The sequence below is a fragment of the Macrobrachium rosenbergii genome, chromosome 10 (assembly GCF_040412425.1).
Source record: "Macrobrachium rosenbergii isolate ZJJX-2024 chromosome 10, ASM4041242v1, whole genome shotgun sequence".
NCBI lineage: Eukaryota > Metazoa > Arthropoda > Malacostraca > Decapoda > Palaemonidae > Macrobrachium > Macrobrachium rosenbergii.
In genome coordinates, this window is record NC_089750.1 from 70,694,707 (window position 1) to 70,717,206 (window position 22,500).

General features: G+C 35.5%; 1 protein-coding gene and 1 pseudogene across 1 annotated transcript in view; one reads left to right on the plus strand and one right to left on the minus strand.

Moving 5' to 3' along the window:
* LOC136842825 (kinetochore protein Spc25-like) overlaps positions 1 to 22,500 on the plus strand; it is a 517,729-nt gene that overhangs the window by 431,685 nt on the left and 63,544 nt on the right. The gene's annotated exons all lie outside the window — the stretch shown is intronic.
* LOC136842820 (pro-resilin-like) lies at positions 5,566 to 9,047 on the minus strand (annotated as a pseudogene).

Consider the following 22,500-nt stretch of genomic DNA (forward strand, 5'->3'; position numbering starts at 1 on the left):
AGCTTGTAACTTTTTCTGAATAAATACTCCATTAGATACCATCCAGTTTGAATTCCTTTTAATAATATATATATATATATATATATATATATATATATATATATATATATATATATATATATATATATATATATATATATATATATATATATATATATCTGTTTATCTCTATATCTATCTCTCTATGTAGATTAGAGAGATAGATAGATAGATATACTTTTATATGCACTATATTAGTACTTCAGTCCAGTTTTATTGATATATTCGTTTATGAAGAAGATAGCATAAATTTTTCGTAAGAATGTCAATTGTGATAAAAATAATGTTCGATTACTTTATCTTATAATACAAAGAAAAACAAGAGTAAGATTAATACCCTGGTGACTGATAACTCAAATTTTTTTTATTCAGGCATTCTAAAAACATTCTACAAAAGTAAAATAATTACAGTTAATTTTTTTTTTTTTTTAATATTTACAGAATGATAATACCCTTGTCATCTTCCTCGTTAGGTATCATTAACTTTTACCCACTACACAAAATTACAGGGAGGTTTGCCTTCAGCCACTCATAAACTAAACTACTGCTGTTCGTACTCACATTCCTGTAACATTTATTGTTTTATTTTTTTTTCTATCGACGAATTTCTTACCCGAGACCCCGTAAGACGTTTGTATAGTCAACGAGGTAAATGTCAGCGCACTTCATGCGGTGCACTGTAGGCTTTACTTATGGTTCTTTGCAGCGTCCCTTAGGCCCCCAGCTGCAACCCCTTTCATTCCTTTTACTGTACCTCCGTTCATATTCTCTTTCTTTCTTCTTCCTTTCCACCCTCTCCTAACAATTGATTCACAGTGGAACTCCTTTGAGGTTTTCCTCCTGTTACGCCTTTCAGACCTTTTCCACTGTCAGTTTCCCTTTCAGCACTGAATGACCTTATAGGCCCCAGCGCTTGGCCTTGGCTTAAATTCTATATTCTATTTTATTCAACGAGGAATAAAATACTTGGAAAATACACAGGCATAAAAAAATGGAAACCGCTAACCAGTTTGCTCCCGTAATTTGCTACTTAATATTTCTTAGTAAAATTCGTCATAAAACATATCGACAACTTATCGCAAACACATCACAAACAGGTTGAATATAAGTCAGCGACTTATTGGCGGTCGTAACCAGTGCCTCATACGATTATCCAGCATTCGCCAAAGAATCGTTCTCCACTTACGGTCACTGACTTATGATCAGCTTGCTTGTGACATGTATGCGATATGTTGCCGACCTGTGTTAATGACAGTTATTACTGCGGTGTGGACGTACCCTTAGGCGTCTAACGAACTCAACTGCACTGCTAAGGAGTTGTTCATGAAAGACGAAAAATGTCAAATAATTCGTAATCTTTCAGGTACCTTCAAATCCAAAAGATCTTGAACGACGAACCGATTCTCACATTATGTGAAAGGTAGGAAAACGAGTTATTGTTGTTGGTAGTAATTAAATTGGGCCTTATGCCAGCACGGGCTCGTGCTGCTGAAGCAGTTAGTAAAGTTATAACGAGACTTATTTTCATGAAAGGGGTCGTTAATTTTTTTCACAATTTCTGTTGGTTTGTTTTTCATATTTTATTTCGTATTATTATTATTATTATTATTATTATTATTATTATTATTATTATTATTATTATTATTATTATTATTATGTATCTCCACCGAGTGTCGACTGTACTTGGGTAGACTTATGTTGTATTGTGTATATGTCTCTCATGTTTTCATTACTATGTATTTCTATTTATTTTTATGTTAATTTTTCCATCTCGGTATCATTATTCCTATTTTTTCACAGTGATGATCTGTTGAGCTTTTAATTTCCCCTGCTATGTCTTCCTTCATTGGATTCGTAGCTTCTTTATCGGTCTGAGTTATTATTATTATTATTATTATTATTATTACATTTATTTTTTTTCTAGTGTGTTTTGTATCATCTCAATTAGTATATAATCATGAGCTTAATAAAAGTGTTGTTGTTATTATTATTATTATTATTATTATTATTATTATTATTATTATCATCATCTTTCATTTTATCTGATTGTATATCTGCAAGCTTTCTATTATAAAGTATATTATTATTATTATTATTATTATTATTATTATTATTATTATTATTATTATTACTGAAACAAATTTTACAAATACATATATATTTTTCTTTATATATTTTCTGTGAAAGTAAATTTTGTTTTTCTACACTGACATAGACAGAGGTTAATGGCAGAAAGCCACGTGGACCCTTGACATTTATTTAACCTGCTTTAACATAAATCTTTTTCTGTTTGATATGTTAATTTTTCTTCAAGCATGTGACGAACGGCGTGCCCCGAAGTATAGCTGACCATGACCTTAAGATTCGGGTTATTTTTGCGTTGGATGAACTGATCGTCAGTCTGTAGGGAAAATGGTATCGTTCTTAGCAGTATGCAGTTATAAAGCACTCTGTAATAATAATAATAATAATAATAATAATAATAATAATAATAATAATAATAATAGTAATAATATACTGCTCTGTAGCTCAAGACTGTACTTTTATACTATGGATATCCGTGCAAAAATACGCTTCGATGAACAAAAAGATACAACAGCTACATTAAAACTTATGCTAATAATCAAAATAAATATAAAGTAACGATGGCTATATAAATAATAATATACCCATATTTTATTAAACGTATATATATGTATATACATATATATATATATATATATATATATATATATATATATATATATATATATATAAGATGACTTGCTAAGGAAACCTACATCATTTTTTCCAGAGCTACAAGGATATATACCATTCATTTATCTTCAAAGTAGAAATGGGATAAACAGTTATTTGCCCTTTTTGGCTCACGTCATGAAACGACTGCCGACTGCCCTTCATTGTAGAATTTCTTTTTAAGTGACAAAAAATATTTTTTCACTTATTTATAAACTGAAATGCGCAATTATTCATTCGTCACTAAAATATGAGAGTAATCGTTTTGTCAGCACTGTACTTGAATATGCAGGTGTTTTGCAATTTTATTTATCATTCAGTAACTCTTAAAACCGTTTTTACCGTGCAGGGTAACATTGCGATACTCTGAAATTTATGATGGTCACTGTTTCAGTCGATGAAGACCTTGAAGAATCCATAGATATATATTTAACTATTTTAAAAAACAATATTTCTTTGCAAAGATGAGGAAGAGGAGGAGGAGGAGGACAGAGAGAGAGAGAGAGAGAGAGAGAGAGAGAGAGAGAGAGAGAGAGAGAGAGAGAGAGAGAGAGAGAGTATTCAAGATGCGGAATGTTAAAAGATATTCTGGAGTTTATGTCTTTTTTTCAACCCTCTCCCCGGATTAGAAAAACCTGCAATAAGCAAATTAGAATTATGCAGATGTAAAGCCTAAATGATATTTTGAAATGTGACACCGCAGGAATAATAGTCTTTATATCATCTGCATTTATTTATTTATTTATTTATTTATTTATTTACTGAGATTCAGAACAATATTTAAAGAAATTTGGTATATGTAGTAGGTGTTAAAATACGATGAAGAGAAATATTATCTCCAAATTTCAGTGTTCCAGCTATTGTAACAAAATCTTAGTGGAAATTTCCACCATCATTATATATCAGTGGACATGAAGACTCTATTTAGTTATTTACCATTGTAAAATATAATGGTTAACAGTATTAAAAATCACATAATTTTATCGAGCAGTCAAGTTATTATGTTAAGGACTGACATAACAAAAAGTGAAATCCTCTATAACTTTTCTTTAACTTGGTTTCCAGCGTTCGTCTGATTTTTCTTTTGTTAATAATCTGTTTTCCGTCCTCGTGTTTTTTCTTCTGTTAATAACTTGGTCTCTTTCTTTCTTCTGATTTTTCCTTTGTGAATAACTTTTTTTTTCGGTCCTTCTCCTGATTCCTCTTTTGTTAATAACTGTTTCATTCCTTCCTCTAATTTTGCTTTTGTTAATAACTTGGTTTCTTTCCTTCCTGTAATTTTTCTTTTGATAATAACTTAGTTTCTTTCCTTCCTCTAATTTTTCTTTTGTTAATAACCTTGTTTCTTTCCTTCCTCTAATTTTTCTTTTGTTGATAACTTTGTTTCTTACCCTCCACTAATTTTTGTTAACAACTTTGTTTCTCTCCTTCCTCTATTTTTTATTTCGTTAATAACTTTGTTTCTTTCCTTCCTCTTATTTTTATTTTGTTAATAACTTTGTTTCTTACCTTCCTCTAATTTTTCTTTTGTTAATAATTTGGTTTCTTTCCCTCTGGTTTTTCGTTTCCTTAAATTTTTTGTTGTTAATAACTTTTTTTCAGGTTTTTTGTTCTCTTAGTTTTTTCTTTTGTTAATAACTTGGTTTCTTTCCCTCTGATTTTTCGTTTCATTTTAAAATCTTTTTCTTTTGTTATTAACTAACTGATAACTCACTAACCGCACTTGTTATTCCTGTCGAAGCTACTGTTTTGATCGCTTGTGTTTGTTTATATAATTGTGCAACAGCGGAATATCTTAAGAACGGATGAACGGTTCCTGATGAAACCGCAATGAAAACATATGTCATTGTAAATCTGTATGGATTTTTTATTTCATAATCCATCAATCCCTCTCCGATGATTCATTAACAAAGCATTCGTTAATTCGAGTTACTAAAGTAAATAACTGCTGAGTGACCTTGATGTGAAGCATCTTCCCTTCTGAGAGCTCTCGTTATTGTTAGCATCATCCTGACGCATAGGAAAAGTATTTAAAAGTCATCCTAATCATTTTGTCCTTCAGAAGACATGTATTGTGATTCCTTCGTGGTTACACACCAGTTTTATTCCTTTTATCTTGTTTTTCTTGCCTCCGTCAAACGTGGGCTAGAGAAGGGCATTACAGTGTGTTAGATTTCTGTAAAAGAAAGCTATTGAGATGGTTTTGTCTGTCCGTCCGCTCTTTTGCTGTCCGCCCTCAGATCTTAAAAACTACTGAGGCTAGAGGGCTGCAAATTGGTATGTTAATCATCCACACTCCAGTCACCAAGCATACCAAATTGCAGCCCTCTAGCCTCAGTACTTTTTTATTTTATTCGAGGTTAAAGTTAGCCATAATCGTGCGTCTGGCAACGGTGTAGGACACCACGGGCCGTGGCTGAAAATTTCAGGGCCCGTGGCTCATGCAGCATTATATGCTGTACAGAAAACTCGACTGCGCCGAAGACACTTCGGCGCATTTTTTATTTGTTTCTTTAGTTGACGGTAAATTTCCAAAGGCGATATCATTGAACTTAGGCGTGATTGGCGGAACCCCGTGCTCCTCACCACCAGTGGTTAGAATTCACATGGTAGGACCAATCAGGAGCAAGGTAGAAACTTCATCGATATTGACTGTGGATATTTACCGTCAGCTCAACAAAAACAGACAACAAGCTTTTCATACTATTGGTTTCTGCAACATAAGGCTGTAAAAATTCTGTTTCAGCTATGTATAAAACTGCAGAGAGACAGGAAATGAAAAGAAATGAATCTGCTGCGATTTTTAATAAATAGAAGTAATAAATAGATCACCCATATATACATTCAACACACAGACAGACACACACACACACATCAGTTGTCAGGCAAACCATAGAGTGGCTCCGGTTCCTTGTAAGTAGGAGCCGGTTCTTCGTAAGTCGCAGCTGGGGCTTCGTAGGATACTTCGGGAGATTCGTAGCTGTCTTGGGGTTCCTCGTATGACGAATCAGGTGCACCGTAAGTTTCTTTGGGCGCTGGGGCGTACGCACCGGCTGACTCAGGGTACTTGGCCTCACCCTCGTACCTGACTTCAGCCTGGTATCCGTTGTAGTCGTCGGCGGTGTAGGTGACGATCTGAGTGCGACCGTCGGGGAGGAGGACGTAGTACTTGCCGGTGACGACTTTGCCGTCGGAATCGGAGCTGTGGCCGAAGTCCAGGCCTTTGTAGGCGTCCTTGACTTCGTAGGAGAAGTCGAAAGGCCTGGCCTCCTGTTTAGTATGAAAGGAAAAACAAAAAATGACAAGAAAGACCCTTTGGGTCAGAAGAGTGCGAAGCTTTCACATTATTTGTGAAGTGGATCAGAAAAGTGCGAAGCCTTCACATTACTTATAAGACCACTCTCAAGGATTCTTAGCTTATCAAGCTCGTTTCAGTACTTTAGTGAAGAGTATCAATCACAAATCATCACTGATTCAACTTCATTACATATTTGATTAAAATCTCCTTTAGCAGTATGTGTCTATTGTGGTAATTCTAAGCAACAGAGCTTCTAAAAACTTAAATATACCAATAATCCTGCAAAAATATTAGTATTTCTAACTGATACAAAGGAAGCATTAGACATTCATAGCAAATGTAAAAAATAAACGATTAACATTAAATGTAGTATAAGAGCAAAATAACGAACTTACCTCGTACTTCTCTACGTATCCAGTTACTGGAGCCTCGTATGAAGTGTCAGGAGCCTCATAGGAGGTATCGGGAGCTTCGTATGAAGTATCAGGAGCCTTGTATGCTGATTCAGGGGCCTTGTAGGAGGCTTCAGGGGCCTTGTAGGAAGCTTCAGGGGGCCTTGTAGGATGTTTCAGGGGCCTTGTAGGATGTTTCAGGGGCCTTATAAGATGTTTCAGGGGCCTTGTAGGAGACTTCAGGGGCCTTGTAGGAGGCTTCAGGGGCCTTGTAGGATGTTTCAGGGGCCTTGTAGGAAACTTCAGGAGCCTTGTAGGAAGCTTCAGGAGCCTTGTAGGAGGCTACAGGGGCCTTGTAGGATGTTTCAGGAGCTTTGTAGGAGGTTTCAGGGGCCTTGTAGGATGTTTCAGGGGCCTTGTAGGAAGCTTCAGGAGCCTTGTAGGAAGCTTCAGGAGCCTTGTAGGAGGCTACAGGGGCCTTGTAGGATGTTTCAGGAGCTTTGTAGGAGGCTACAGGAGCCTTGTAGGAAACTTCAGGGGCCTTGTAGGAAGCTTCAGGAGCCTTGTAGGAGGCTTCTGGGGCTTTGTATGAGACATCAGGAGCCTTGTAAGAGGCTTCAGGAGCTTTGTATGAGGTTTCAGGAGCTTTGTAAGAGGTTTCTGGAGCCTTGTAAGAATTATCAGGGGCTCTGTAAGAAACTTCAGGAGCTTTATACTCAGGTTCAGGAGCCTTATAGTCTGATTCAGGGGCCTTGTAAGCTTCAGCAGGGGGTGAGTAGGTTAGGGGGTTGGAAGGGACAGGGTACCCATAGCCTCTTGGGGGGACGGCCTTGTCGGGGTAGGATAGTGCAAACCCAGCCAAGAAGAGCAGCATCACCTGAAAATATGAAGAGTTTGATATTTAAAGACACTTAAATGGGTACTCTTGTTAATGCTGATTTAGTGTTAAATTGTCTCCATTTGATCGGTTAATATTCTGTTTATATTTTAGTCTAAACTATGGGAATTCTGATGTATTGTGATTTTGTATATTGGAGGATCTTGTCTAAAACAACGTTGTTAGTTCTGATAAGTGCAAGTGTCACATTATCTTCATTTTATGAACTAATACCCTGTTGACATTTTAGACTGAATGGCAGTTCTGATACATTGTAATTTTGTACACTGGAGAGTCGTGTCTAGTACTAGTACAACGGAAAATGGAAGGTAATAAATTCCAAATGGAAGTAATGTTCTTCCATTAGGCTTGATTACAACAATCTCAAACAGAACTTCTACCTCTGTTGAGTTTGAATATGGCGTGTTTAGATACAGTGATTTCAGAGGTATTTTTTGTATTCCCTGATTTAAGACTAAAGTTAATCAACAAAGTTTCTGTCTCCTAAACTTAAAAATGATGTATACTGTATTAAAATTAAAAATTATTTAGAATCAATGAATTTTACTCTTGAATTAAGGCATGTCTAACAACTACATAATTAATAAGGCAAGCCTTTATTCCTTGTGACTAAATGCAAAGAAGTTCGTAATTCAAGTATAATTTCAGATTTCCCAAGTTTAAAAACTGATTTTCAGTAGCTGAAATCTATTTTTTGTTAAGAGAACGTAAAAAATAAAGAGTATTTTCTGTTTTCATCAATAGAGCCATGGTATTTATCTTTCAACATTCTGAAAATTCAATAACATCTTCTAAATGGCTGGTCTTCGAATACAGAGCAATTGGGATGGAACATTTTTTTCTTTTAGAATAATAAAAAAAAAGTTATTCGGAAGTGATATAGCAACTTTTGTTATGCTCAGTCATGCAGTTATACAAAAGTTCACAACAGACGGGTGTTTTATTAACTATATCAACATTTGTAATCAAGCAGTTAATGGCTTAATCCCAGTTTGATGTAAAATTGCCTTTTTGTGCGTTGGCTCTTAAAGAAATTATTTTTGACAGTTCTTGTATAAAGTTCCCGGTAATTCGTGTATTTGTAAGTAATGTGATTTAAAATAATGCGGATAGATACAGAGATAGAAATATATTTGTGTTTATATATGAAAATTTGTATTTGGAATAAAGACGAAAGCTTAGGGTCTACAATCTTTCCTTTAACCTCTTCCTGCGAGCGCTTCTTGTACTCATATTTATATGCCACGGGACCATTGTGGTATTGGATGAATATAGCTAGATCTTTCTATGCGTGTATGTATATTTGTTTGAATACATGTTGATTATTCGTGTATATTTATGTCTGAATACTTGTTGATTAATCGTGCATCTATAATCACACATTTCCGGCCATACAGAAGTGCATGTATGGATGTATGCAAATCACTTGGCCATGCCCTTTATTGCATGGCATTACTGTCGGTGCATGACACTTCAATACGCATAGACGACGAATGCCCACAGGAACCGCTTTGAAACCACGAGAATCACCTTTAGACCGAGTATTCACTTTTATACACCACAGTGATCAGTTCGGTATCTTTCCACCTCAAATCCCGGATTATACCCGCCAAGCAGCCGCTTCTCACCTTTTCCATCATCTTGCAGTCGTTTCGTCGTCGTAGTTTTCGTCGTATCCCGTGACTCGTTCGTTCAACTCGTGTGTCCAGACGCCCGCCGACGAAGTCTTAAATACCTGGGTTTCACGGCCGGGTCCTGAAGCCACGCCCCCTCTCTTACTGACCCCTTCTCTTTTTCTTCTTCTTCTTTTTCTTCTTGCCCTTTTTTCGCGAAAAGGACCATTTGTGTGATTCATAGGGCTCTCTCTCTCTCTCTCTCTCTCTCTCTCTCTCTCTCTCTCTCTGACGGTCTACAATATTCTGTCTTCCTGTCGTGCGAAAATGACAGGAAATATGTTAGTAGTACATATCACAGATATAATTTTAAATATAATAATTGTTATATTCTGTAGGTGTATTTTGGTCTTAATAATTATTAAAAGTTTTTTGCTTAAGGGATGTTCTATAAGTAATGAATGGTAGCATTATTTTATTAAGTTTCATTTTCATATATTTATCTTTCCGCTGAGGTTACTTATAGCCCTTTGCTGAAGTGTACAGATTTCAATAAATTATTCTATATTTATATTAGTTTTCTTTAAAAGAAAACTATTTGTTGTGCCTGCTTTGTCTGCCCGTCCGCACTTTATTCTGTCCGCACTTTTTCTGTCCGCACTCAAATCCTAAAAACTACTAAGGCTAGAGGGCTGCAAATTGGTATGTTGATATCCACCCTCCAATCATCAAGCATACCAAATTGCAGCCCTCTAGCTTCAGTAGTTTTTATTCTATCAAAGGTTAAAATTAGCCATGATCGCACTTCTGGCAACGATATAGGATAGGCCGCCACCGGCCTGTGGTTCAATTTTCATGGGCCGCGGCTCATACAGCATTATACCGAGACCACCGATAGATCTATTTTCGTTGGTCTTGATTATACGATGTACAGAAAACTCGATTGCTCCGAAGAAGCTTCGGCGCATTTTTTACTTGTTTTATTCACGTTCGTGTCTTGAGTTCTCGCATCAAGGAAGGAATAGCGTGATTAGCCGCTATAAAAGATCAGTTACTGCTTATACAAGTAATTGCTAAGTATGTATTTACTATACACCTGAAGTTATGATTGAGCCTTCGGTACTGACTAAAATCGTCATATTTAATCACTCTATTGCTCTATATCTAACGCAAAGATAACTTTGTGCACTTTATTGCTTTATAAATAATGCAAAGATAACTTTGTGCACTTTACTGCTTTATATATAATGCAAAGATAACTTTGTGCACTTTATTGCTTTATATATAATGCGAAGATAACTTTGTGCACTTTGCTGCTTTATATATAATGCAAAGATAACTTTGTGCACTTTATTGCTTTATATATAATGCAAAGATAACTTTGTGCACTTTATTGCTTTATATATAATGCAAAGATAACTTTGTGCACTTTATTGCTTTATATATAATGCAAAGATAACTTTGTGCACTTTATTGCTTTATATACAGTATAATGCAAAGATAACTTTGTGAAGCGGACCACATTAAATCTTACATGTACGAAAACACGTATTTATATCTATCAGAATGATATAGGATTATGTCCTCGGAGGAAATATGAGTCCCAAAGGCTGAGATCTTTCTTTCTTTATAAATACCGAGACTAAAGTTGAGAGTGCAGAGTCTAAACATTGCCTGCTCTTCTGTAAAGAGACAACGTATAACTTTAATATAATAAAATGGTATCTTTCACAATTTATTTTGTTATGGTTGTAATTCCATTTCGTCTTCCAGAAGTAATATGAGTCTCTGTGTGTGTGTGAGAGAGAGAGAGAGAGAGAGAGAGAGAGAGAGAGAGAGAGAGAGAGAGAGAGAGAAAAGACTCTGGAAGGTAATATATGACTGTAATGCAGTTTTACAATACATTATTTTTCCTTTGCTATAAAATTCGTAATTTAGGCCTAATTTCGCTAAAGGTCATTTGAAAAATCGTAGTCTTTTTCATTCGTAAGATAAGAAGGTAAAAACTGAAAAAAATACTGTAAGCAGACATCAGTAAAACAAAATAGCTCTTTTAATTCAGCGTTAAAAATAAGAGACGTAAATGTAAGTTTAAAACCATTTTTTAGCCTCTTTATTATTAATAATAATAATAATAATAATAATAATAATAATAATAATAATAATAATGAAATTCTTGGATAAATAGAAACACCGTGGTCCAAATGCAGTAGAATTTAGGGATGATTAAACAACCTTGCCGCAGAAATTAAGAAATAAAGAAAACTGCTGACTAAAAAAAAAACAGAGACTAGCCAAAATAATTAAATAATATTAATATTAAAATGTAGTTATGATAATTACATTATTAATAACGAAGGATGATCAAAATACCACGTAGCAGAAATTAAGTTAGTCCATCAAAGGAAATTTAAAAAAAGGCTAACTATATTAATATGATAATTATAATCAGAAAATAAAAGACGATTGATATACCATATAGCAGAAATTAATTTGTTCCATCGAAGAATAGAGACTGATAAAACGGGTGAATATAAAAAAAAAATGAATAAATCTCAATATCCTTCAAAAGCGACTTCAAGTACCAACGGCCATCTTGAAGAACCACGGCGGCCGAGTATACTTCCTCCGTCGTTATCACGAAAGTCCTTCCCGTAGGCGCCGAGAGAATTTTATAGCGCAATATGATGATGAGGTGCCTTGTATTCCAAAAGGTTCCAGTGAAAGCGAGGAAAAAGGTCTTTCTCCTCGAGCGTTTTTCCCGCGCTTTTTTTCCCGCGCCATTTTTCCCAATTTTTTTCCCGCGCGCTGGGATCAGAGGTTGACTCCCGGTTTTCTGTTCAGGCGTTTGCTTGTGAAATAATAAACGTATCGAGCCAATAACTACGTTTATATGAATCCTTCATTATTCCAGCTACCGGTATTTTGTGTAAAATTACCAGCGTGTTTTAGTAATTCGTGAATGTGTCTTTTCCTTTCGTGAAATGACACGTTAGGTTCCTCGAGGCGCGTGCGCGGTGATCATTTGGGCTATTACCGCTTATTTACCTAGGTAATGGCCGGCGTTTACCTTATTTTAGAGCCAAATGATGTGTATGATTAAGATGAAAGCGGCACGTGGAAAAAATTTAGGCAAAGACGCAGCAGTTGGCTGGCGATGGCAGATCTCGGAACTCGGGAGACGGGTAAGGCTGAAAGACACAGGAATTAGAAGAGATACGACGGACATAATGCAATAGAGACAGATAGTTGATAAGGGAGGGCATAATGCAATATAGATAGTTGATAAGGGAGGACATAATGCAATATAGATAGTTGATAAGGGAGGACACAGTGCAATATAGATAGTTGATAAGGGAGGACACAGTGCAATATAGATAGTTGATAAGGGAGGACATAATGCAATATAGATAGTTGATAAGGGAGGGCATAATGCAATATAGATAGTTGATAAAGGATAAATGGAGGGCATAATGCAATAAAGATAGTTGATAAGGGAGGGCATAATGCAATATAGATAGTTGATAAGGGAGGGAGTTGATAAGGACATAATGTAATATAGATAGTTGATAAGGGAGGGCATAATGCAATATAGATAGTTGATAAGGAGGGCATAATGCAATAAAGATAGTTGATAAGGGAGGGCATAATGCAATGTAGATAGTTGATAAGGGATGGCATAATGTAATAAAGACAGATAGTTGATAAGGGAGGACATAATGCAATAAAGACAGATAGTTGATAAGGGAGGACGTAATGCAATAAAGACAGATAGTTCATAAGGGAGGGCATAATGTAATAAAGACAGATAGTTGATAAGGGAGGGCATAATGCAATATAGATAGTTGATAAGGGAGGGCATAATGCAATATAGATAGTTGATAAGGGAGGGCATAATGCAATATAGATAGTTGACAAGGGAGGGCATAATGCAATATAGATAGTTGATAAGGGAGGGCATAATGCAATATAGATAGTTGATAAGGGAGGGCATAATGCAATAAAGATAGTTGATAAGGGAGGGCATAATGCAGTATAGATAGTTGATAAGGGAGGGCATAATGCAATAAAGATAGTTGATAAGGGATGGCATAATGTAATAAAGACAGATAGTTGATAAGGGAGGACATAATGCAATAAAGACAGATAGTTCATAAGGGATGGCATAATGTAATAAAGACAGATAGTTGATAATGCAATATAGATAGGATAAGGGCATAATGCAATAGAGACAGATAGTTGATAAAGGGAGGACATAATGCAATAAAGACAGATAGTTGATAAGGGCGGGCATAATGCAATAGAGACAGATAGTTGATAAGGGAGGACATAATGCAATAAAGACAGATAGTTGATAAGGGCGGGCATAATGCAATAGAGACAGATAGTTGATAAGGGAGGACATAATGCAATAAAGACAGATAGTTGATAAGGGAGGACATAATGCAATAAAGACAGATAGTTGATAAGGGAGGACATAATGCAATAAAGACAGATAGTTGATAAGGAGGGCATAATGCAATAAAGACAGATAGTTGATAAGGGGAGGACATAATGCAATAAAGACAGATAGTTGATAAGGGCGGGCATAATGCAATAAAGACAGATAGTTGATAAGGAGGACATAATGCAATAAAGACAGATAGTTGATAAGGGAGGACTTAATGTAATAAAGACAGATAGTTGATAAACATAATGTAATGAAGACAGTTGATAAGGGAGGACATAATGTAATAAAGACAGATAGTTGATAAGGGAGGACATAATGTAATAAAGACAGATAGTTGATAAGGGAGGACATAATGTAATAAAGACAGATAGTTGATAAGGGAGGACATAATGTAATAAAGACAGATAGTTGATAAGGGAGGGCATAATGAAGACAGATAGTTGATAAGGGATGGCATAATGTAATAAAGACAGATAGTTGATAAGAGAGGACATAATGCAATAAAGACAGATAGTTGATAAGGGAGGACATAATGTAATAAAGACAGATAGTTGATAAGGGCGGGCATAATGCAATAGAGACAGACAGTTCATAAGGGAAGACATAAAATAAGGGAGGGTATAATGTAATAAAGACATAGTTAATGAGGGAGGATCCTCGACAATTTGGTGAGTGCTGAGGAAGTGGTTAGCGAGGAAATCGATAGACCAGTAGGAAAACATTCGGTAGAATTAGTTTCTTGAATATTAGTTTCGTTGAAATTAGTTTCTTTAGCATTAGTGTGTTTGCAGTTAGCACTGAAATTAGTCTCGCTGAAATTTTGTTGCAATTAGTTTCGTTGAAATTAGTTTCTTCGGAATTACTTTCTTTGAAATTAGCTCTGTTGAAATTTGCTTCATTGAAATTACTTTCTTTAAAATTAGTTTCGTTGCAAATAGTTTCTTTGAAATTAGTATCTTTGGAATGTCTTTCTTTGAAATTAGTTTCATTGGAATTAGTTTCTTTAAAATTATATTTGTTGAAAATATTTTCTTTGAAATTTGAGTCTTTGGAATTTCTTTCTTTGAAATTAGTTTCATTGAAATTAGTTTCGTTGAAGTTAATTTCACTGAAATTAATTTCGTTGATTAGTTATGTAGCATATCTCCGCCAAGGTCATTCTGTTTCATTGAGATTCTTGTATTTTTCTTGTATATCTGAATAACAGCAAATAATACGACCCATGGTTTCCATGGCCACAAATCGTCAAACCTTCATTGACGTCCACTGAACGTTAATTATTAAGAGGAGTTCACCCAGATTCGTACAAATACGGTAACCCCCTCTTGAAGTATATTGTTTTAACACGCACTGAAACAGAGATAATTTGATAACAGGCGAACGCATGAATAGATCCTCAATTTAGTCACTATGGAGGACAGGCAGTTGCTGAAGGAGCTGTATGGACAGAAAAGACAAAAACGGTAATAAAGATTGCAGATTGACGGAACCGTCTCCAAAAAAAACGTGTCGTCTTCTGGACTTAACGATTTAGCGTGAGTACGCATCTGGGCCATTTCATTCAATTCAATTTATTTGCGAAGTAGATGTTTACGGAGTCGTAAACCGTGAAATGGGTAATAAAAGCTGGCATGAAGAAGTGCGCATAAGCGCAGTGCTGTTTCCCATGGTTAACCGAAGTTTGTTTTTTGCAAGTTTAACAGCGTGAGATGTATGGAACTTCGCTGGTGGATTTTCCTGTAGACTATTCTGATTCAAAGGGGGATATACTGTATATATACGCTACTATTATTTATTACCATTAATTATAGACTACTGTTAGCTATTACTGTTGACAACATTGAGCAGATTTTTGTACAGTTGCGCACAAAGTTCAGGTTTTTGTTAAATAAGTTTTTTGAGTATTTTTCTGCAGACTTCTAATTTAATGGGGGTGTGTTTTCTATTAGTAAGGAAAATCCCCCATAGGGGTTCTTTGCAGCGTGCCTTTGGCCCCTAGCTGCACTCCCTTTCGTTCCTTTTACTGTACCTCCTTTCATATTCTCTTTCTTCCGTCTTACTTTCCACCCTCTCCTAACAACTGATTCATAGTGCAACTGCTTTGAGGTTTTCCTCCTGTTACACCTTCCAAACGTTTTACTGCCAATTTCCGTTTCAGCGCTGAGTGACCTCATTGGTCCCAGTGCTTGGCCTTTGGCCTAAATTCTAGTCAATTCAGCGAAGAAAAATTATACTAAGCAGATTATTTTTGTTTTGTTTGGCATGAAGTTTGAGTTTCTGTTTCATGTGTCAAGTAGCCTTTTATTTTTTAATTAATCTTATGCAAGATTAAATTTCAGATATCGATTCCTATTTCGTAACTTATTTGCAAGTTTTACGTCGGCCTCCAAACAACATTCTATTTCAGATTTGGTTGAATATAGAATCTCTGCTGCTATTTCAGATTTGGTTGAATGCAGAATCTCTGCTTCTATTTCAGATTTGTTTGAATATAGAATCTCTGCTTCTGTTTTAGATTTGGTTGAATATAGAATCTCTGCTTCTATTTCAGATTTGGTTGATATAGGCTCTCTGCTTCTATTTCAGATTTGGTTGAATATAGACTCTCAGCTTTTGTTTCAAATTTGACCGAATATAGAAGCTCTGCTTCTGTTTTAAATTTGGTTGAGTATAGAATCTCTGCTTCTATTTCAAATTTGGTTGAATATAGAATACCTGCTTCTATTGCAAATTTGGTTGAGTATAGAATCTCTGCTTCTATTTCAAATTTGGTTGAATATAGAATCTCTGCTTCTTTTTCGATTTTGGTTGAGTATAGAATCTTTACTTCTATTTCAAACTTGGTTGAATGTAGAATCTCTGCTTCTATTTCAAATTTGGTTGAATATAGAATCTATGCTTCTTTTTCGATTTTGGTTGAGTATAGAATCTTTACTTCTATTTCAAATTTGGTTGAATATAGAATCTCTGCTTCTATTTCAGGTCTGGTTGAGTATGGAAGCTAGATTAAGTTTAATTTGGAGCTACCTGTCTTCCTGATTCATCTTATAGTCATACTCTTCACACTGAAACAGAATTGTCTTTGAAGATACCTAGATACATTTGACGTCTTTCAAAATGAATTGGCTTTCACTCTAAATGCGTCTGAAACATAAGAAATTATTTTGGTTGGAGAAACTTTAATAGGCAATTGCAATCAGAACAGATAATTTTGCAATAAAAATTTTATCCCAGACATCAGCAAAATCGTGCCTCTTATAAATGATCTAATGATTATCATTATTTCTAATTCTTGAGCGATGTATTTAGACATATTAAATCTTCACATGAAGGTCATAGAATCCTTCCTTACGGGTAATCCGCGTATTTTCCAAGAGCTCAAAGACTAGGCAAGTATAAAGCAAATCCCTTTGTGAAATCGGGGAGACATTGGTTGGAATTCGAACCTATTTTTTTACGTAAATATGCTTAGTTTTCAGTCATCCGTCAAGCCTAATATCTGTCACTCCTGTTAAATGCTTGGTAAGACCTCATGATAATATAATTATCTATCATAATTGAGGGGCTAATCAGCCATTAGATCTTGATCTTCGAAGATCTAAGGAGCTGAAAAACAGCAAGAGCCCTCGATCTTTAAACAGCTCATTTAAAAATCATTACACCTCACTTAAATTTTTTTCCAAGAAAATGCGTATGTAACGAGTTACGTATTTCGGGAAAGAACATATTAGTAATCGTTATTCTTGGTACAAATAAGGCCGTTTTTCCGTTGTCCTCTCCTCGTGCTTGAGGTATAGATCATTGCGGTAATACGACTAGGTTAAACGGAAAAGGCGGTTACGCATTTGTGGTATGTATCGTTGGCGTCATTGCGTACAGGAGTGTTCTGACTGTGAAATTTTTGTTAGCATTTAGTGTTTGCAATGACTGTTGGCTCCTGTCATTGATTTTATTTATTATCACAATGACTGTTGACTTCTGTTAAGAATTTAACTTTTACAGTGGTTGACATAATTGTTCATGGTCTGTTAGAAAATTTTTTAATACCAAAACTCTCGAATGTAGTGCTTAAGTGGTATCTGTTCTCTTTCTTTTTTTTTTTTTTTTTTTGGTAAATCGGTTATTTTAAAATTTCTCAATTTATTTTATAATTAACGAGGGCATATGTGTGACCAGCCGAAGACTGATGATATATTCGAAGAATGTATAGACTTCCCGCATTCCACACACTATCCTTTTCCAACAAGAATACTCGTATATATTATAATCGTCTTGAATATCAGTTACAAATTGTTTGCTGTGAATTTTTAAAACACACTCTCTCTCTCTCTCTCTCTCTCTCTCTCTCTCTCTCTCTCTCTCTCTCTCTCTCTCTCTCCGAAGTAAACCAGTGATGCAGCACGTACTAATATAATTGCCATTAGCTATTCATACAAACCGCTACTTTCGTTCTCTCTCTCTCTCTCTCTCTCTCTCTCTCTCTCTCTCTCTCTCTCTCTCTCTCTCTCTCTCTCCCCGAAGTAGATCAGTCATGAAGTACGCACTTACATAATTTTCATCAGGTTTTCATACATACCGCAACTCTCTCTCTCTCTCTCTCTCTCTCTCTCTCTCTCTCTCTCTCTCTCTCTCTCTCTCTCTCTCCAGCTACCACACCCTTTTGGCTCCCACGAATGAAAACAAAAAGCTCGACAAAGGAGAACGGCAAATCGCCGTTACTTAGTCACTAACGGACAGTCGTTTTGTCATTATAACGGATTTTGAGAAAGAAAAGGAAACTAACTCTCTCTCTCTCTCTCTCTCTCTCTCTCTCTCTCTCTCTCTCTCTCTCTCTCTCTCTCTCTCTCTCTCTCTCTAGGGTATTCTTTTTAACATGACTAGCGAAAAAGAATATTTTTCAGTGGCTTCTTGTTAACAAAAGGATTACTGCAATGTAGTTTCTTATTACATATACACACATGCATACGAACACATATGTATGTATGCATGTGTATGTACGTATGTATGTACACACTTACAATATATGTGTATAAGTATGTATATGTATAAACAACTATATATATATATATATATATTATATATATATATATATATATATATATATATATATATATATATGTGTGTGTGTGTGTGTGTGTGTATATATATATGTGTGTGTGTGTGCGTGTGTACATACAATACGCGCATAAATCCCATCAATCTTAATCAGAAAAATTCCCCTGGGATATTTAAAGATCAAAACCCCCCCTGTACTGTAAGAAACATGCAAATTCCCACAGGGAACCCCAGAGTGTGTGTGAATTAGGCTAATGGATCGTAAAAACCCTAAATGGGGACACGCCTGTTACTTTCCCCTATTTTTTTTTCTCCCCTTGCTATTGCACTTTCCGGGTTGGTCTTTTTTTTTTTTTTTTTTTTTTACTTTTGGCTGTTTTTGACATTTTTATTGCTCCTTGGTACTCTTCTTTCTCAGTGGATATCGGATCGAATGTGAGGTGTTTATATGTAGCCTCGTGAGGCATAGTCGTGTAGTCTTTTATATGTATATGTATATAGGCTATATATATATATGTATAAATGTATATTTGTGTATGTGTGTTATATATACATATATAAATAAAAAAAAAATATATATATATATACACATACATACATACATACATACATGCACACACACACGTGCGTACCCATATATATATATATATATATATATATATATATATATATATATATATATATATATATATATATATATATATATATACATATACGGTTCTTCCTATTAAACGCCATCACAAAAGCCTTCCCATGTATTGCTTAAAGATTAATAAATATTACGAATACCAACAAAAGAAATTCGAATTGAGGCAGCAGGAAAGAATACGTAAATTTAGTAAGGACGAAACAGAGACAAAAACTAATCAAAATTATGAATAAGAGTATGAAACACAATTAAGCATTTAGGCGAATATGGCAGACTTCCGCTTTATTATTTTTCCCCCAGACCATTGAAAAAACTAAATCACTGAAATTACGATGACAACAAAGTCCCATTCCTAGATGATACCAAGAAATGCCAAGGGCTGCCAAAGTTCGCTGGTATCGTAATAACGGAGATTGCATTTTGCGTCGAACTCCGAAGTATAAACACCTCAGCACATTCCCAGCGAACGTCAGAGCCAGCAAAGAGTCATTGGCTGTGCCCGGAGCAATTGGCAGCCATTGGAAGGCGAGTAATTAGTGGTTCTTTTCGAAGTTATAAAATCTCTGCGCAATTATTTCGGAATCCTTTTCACTGCCAGCCTTATGAAAGAAGAAAGGAAATAAATAGAAGAAAATGCATTTTCTTCTTATTTTATGGAGGTTACGCGAAGGTCTCGGGGTACACAAAACTATTGTAATTTCTCTGAAGGCGGTAATCGATTTGGCTGTGGGTAGTGTCATTTTCCTCTCTCTCTCTCTCTCTCTCTCTCTCTCTCTCTCTCTCTCTCTCTCTCTCTCTCTGCCCGGTAATTTCTTCAACTTAACATTTTGTTAGTCTGTACAAAGGGAGAAATTGTTTTGACAGAATGTGATGTGAAGATTCTCTCTCTCTCTCTCTCTCTCTCTCTCTCTCTCTCTCTCTCTCTGAAGAAGTGAGGTACAGAGAGCTGCTTCATTTATGATAGGTAATTTCCTCAAGTTAAAATTTACTTAATCTGCTAAAAGCATGAAATTGTTTTGACAGGATGTGATGCGAAGATTCTCTCTCTCTCTCTCTCTCTCTCTCTCTCTCTCTCTCTCTCTCTCTCTCTCTCTCTCTCTCTCTAGTGCACACACACACGCATAAACACAAACTACATAACTGTTGTTAATGGATATACTAATACGTATTTATTTCTGTGCCAGTCATGTCAGCCATGCTGTCTCTAATATAAAATGCTTGTAAATAAAATTTAGGTGCTTACATGTTTGCAGACCCAGGAGATGAAACCACATGCCATTATAAGCTTAGGTATTTAATCTGATATTTAACACTTTTTTTTTATTTCAGTGAGACCTAAATAGTTATTCCTGCCTAGTCATGTTGATGCTTGGTCATTGTATATACTCATGTAATTTATACCTTTCTAAAGCGCCAATGAAGGAGTAAGATGGTTTATGGACTAGAAATGATTAGACACGTACTCCCTCTGTTAAGTTTGGTGAACCGTTCTATTTTTATTATGTATCTGAATATTTGACGGCTATTCTTCGGGTGCTCTTTTAATCGGTATTCCCGTAATATGTTAAGCTACTCTCTCTCAAGGGCCATTGTATTGTATGGCGGCTAGATAAGATCTGTCTATAGGGACGGCTTTAGAAATGGTTAGGCACGTATCCCTTCTGACAACAAACTCTGGGACAAGTTAAGTAAAACGATTACCTCAGGATAGGATAAGTAAGGTAATGTTAGGTCAGGTAAGGTTTCGAGCTACAGATTCGCGATGTCTTCGTATAAGGAACAAGTTCATGCCATCCATTAAACCTGTTGCTTTCCCCTCATAGAATTATTTGACTACTGCGAGGTGAGATTTTATTCATTAAAAAATGCAACCCTGGAAGAAACAAAACCGAAAACTAGTCCTTCAGGTTAATTAAATGTCATTTGGGGAACGCGCTGGCACTCCGCCATTTGTGGTCAGATTCGGCACACACAATTCGCAAGCCATAGACTTCTCTCGGGGCTTTAATTGATTTCTAAAATTACCTTTAGGGGTCATATCCGATTCCGCAAGAGATCCATTTCCTTTCATTCCAGAATCTCTAATGGAATCAAGGTGCTGGAAAACCTAGAGGCAACAGTATCATGCCATCTAAACACGATTTCATAGATTCATCAGTTGCAGTGCAATTTGAAAGATCTCTCAAAGCCAAAATGAAACGAAGGCGTGACTTCAGACCTGACAAGGTGAAGGCGAACTCTGAAAGAAAGCTCTTGAGAATTATTAAAAGCAGTGTACCTTCGCTTGGAAGGGCCAGCCTCTGGGGGAAAATAAATTAAAATATGAAGAAATTATGATGTATTAGTTGCACTGCGAAATCTCGAGAGCTCAGAATATGACCTAATTGCCAATATCTATCGGTAAAATTGCTCATATTTTTTCAGACCAGTTACTGAGACCACGCTAGGTAACTGTTATAAGAAGTTAATGAACCAAGTCATTTCTTGTTGAGGGCCAACGACAAACAGTCCAATTTTTTAACTGTATTCAAGACAGGCATCGAAGAATAACATACCTGTTTAATCTTCAGCCAAATGGAAAGTCACTTGTATGTTTAAGCTCAAGCCAAAAGAGAAGCAACATGGACATTCAAACTTAAATGAGAATCAACATAAATTTGGAACCCGGGCCAACTGAAGAGAAATATAAATGGTTAAATTTGACCAAAATGAGAAGCATCATAAATATTCCTAACTGATGCAAATGAAAATACAACATGAAAGTTTAAACTTGACCCAGATAACAAGAAACCTACCTGTTTAATTCGAGTAAGTACATTGTCATTATTACTAATATCCATACTAATTTATGAATTGATGAGCTGTTGCAAGTGATTTTGATTATCGCCTGCTCTATGGCCAAACCCTCGTTACCCGGAAAAATTAATTTCAGGGGAGATAATTAAGGAAAGGTAGATAATAAAAGACTGAAGACGAATAGTAACGATAATTAAGTTTACATTTTCTCGAAGCATTTCCACTCGAGAATTGTAAATGAGTGGTAGTTGACTTGAGAAAGAGAGAGAGAGAGAGCAGATTGAACTTTGTTTGCATTTAAATAGTTTAAATCTACGTTACGCATCATTTTTTACCTGATGCAACTGCATCTAACACACACCCAAAGAAACATTATATATATATATATATATATATATATATATATATATATATATATATATATATATATATATATATATAGAGAGAGAGAGAGAGAGAGAGAGAGAGAGAGAGAGAGAGAGAGAGAGAGAGAGAGAGAGAGAGCGTACATAAATCTCCAGAGAGTGCCAATTGCTCTCATGAGATCACGTCTGTGCCATAAAGTAGGTCGTCT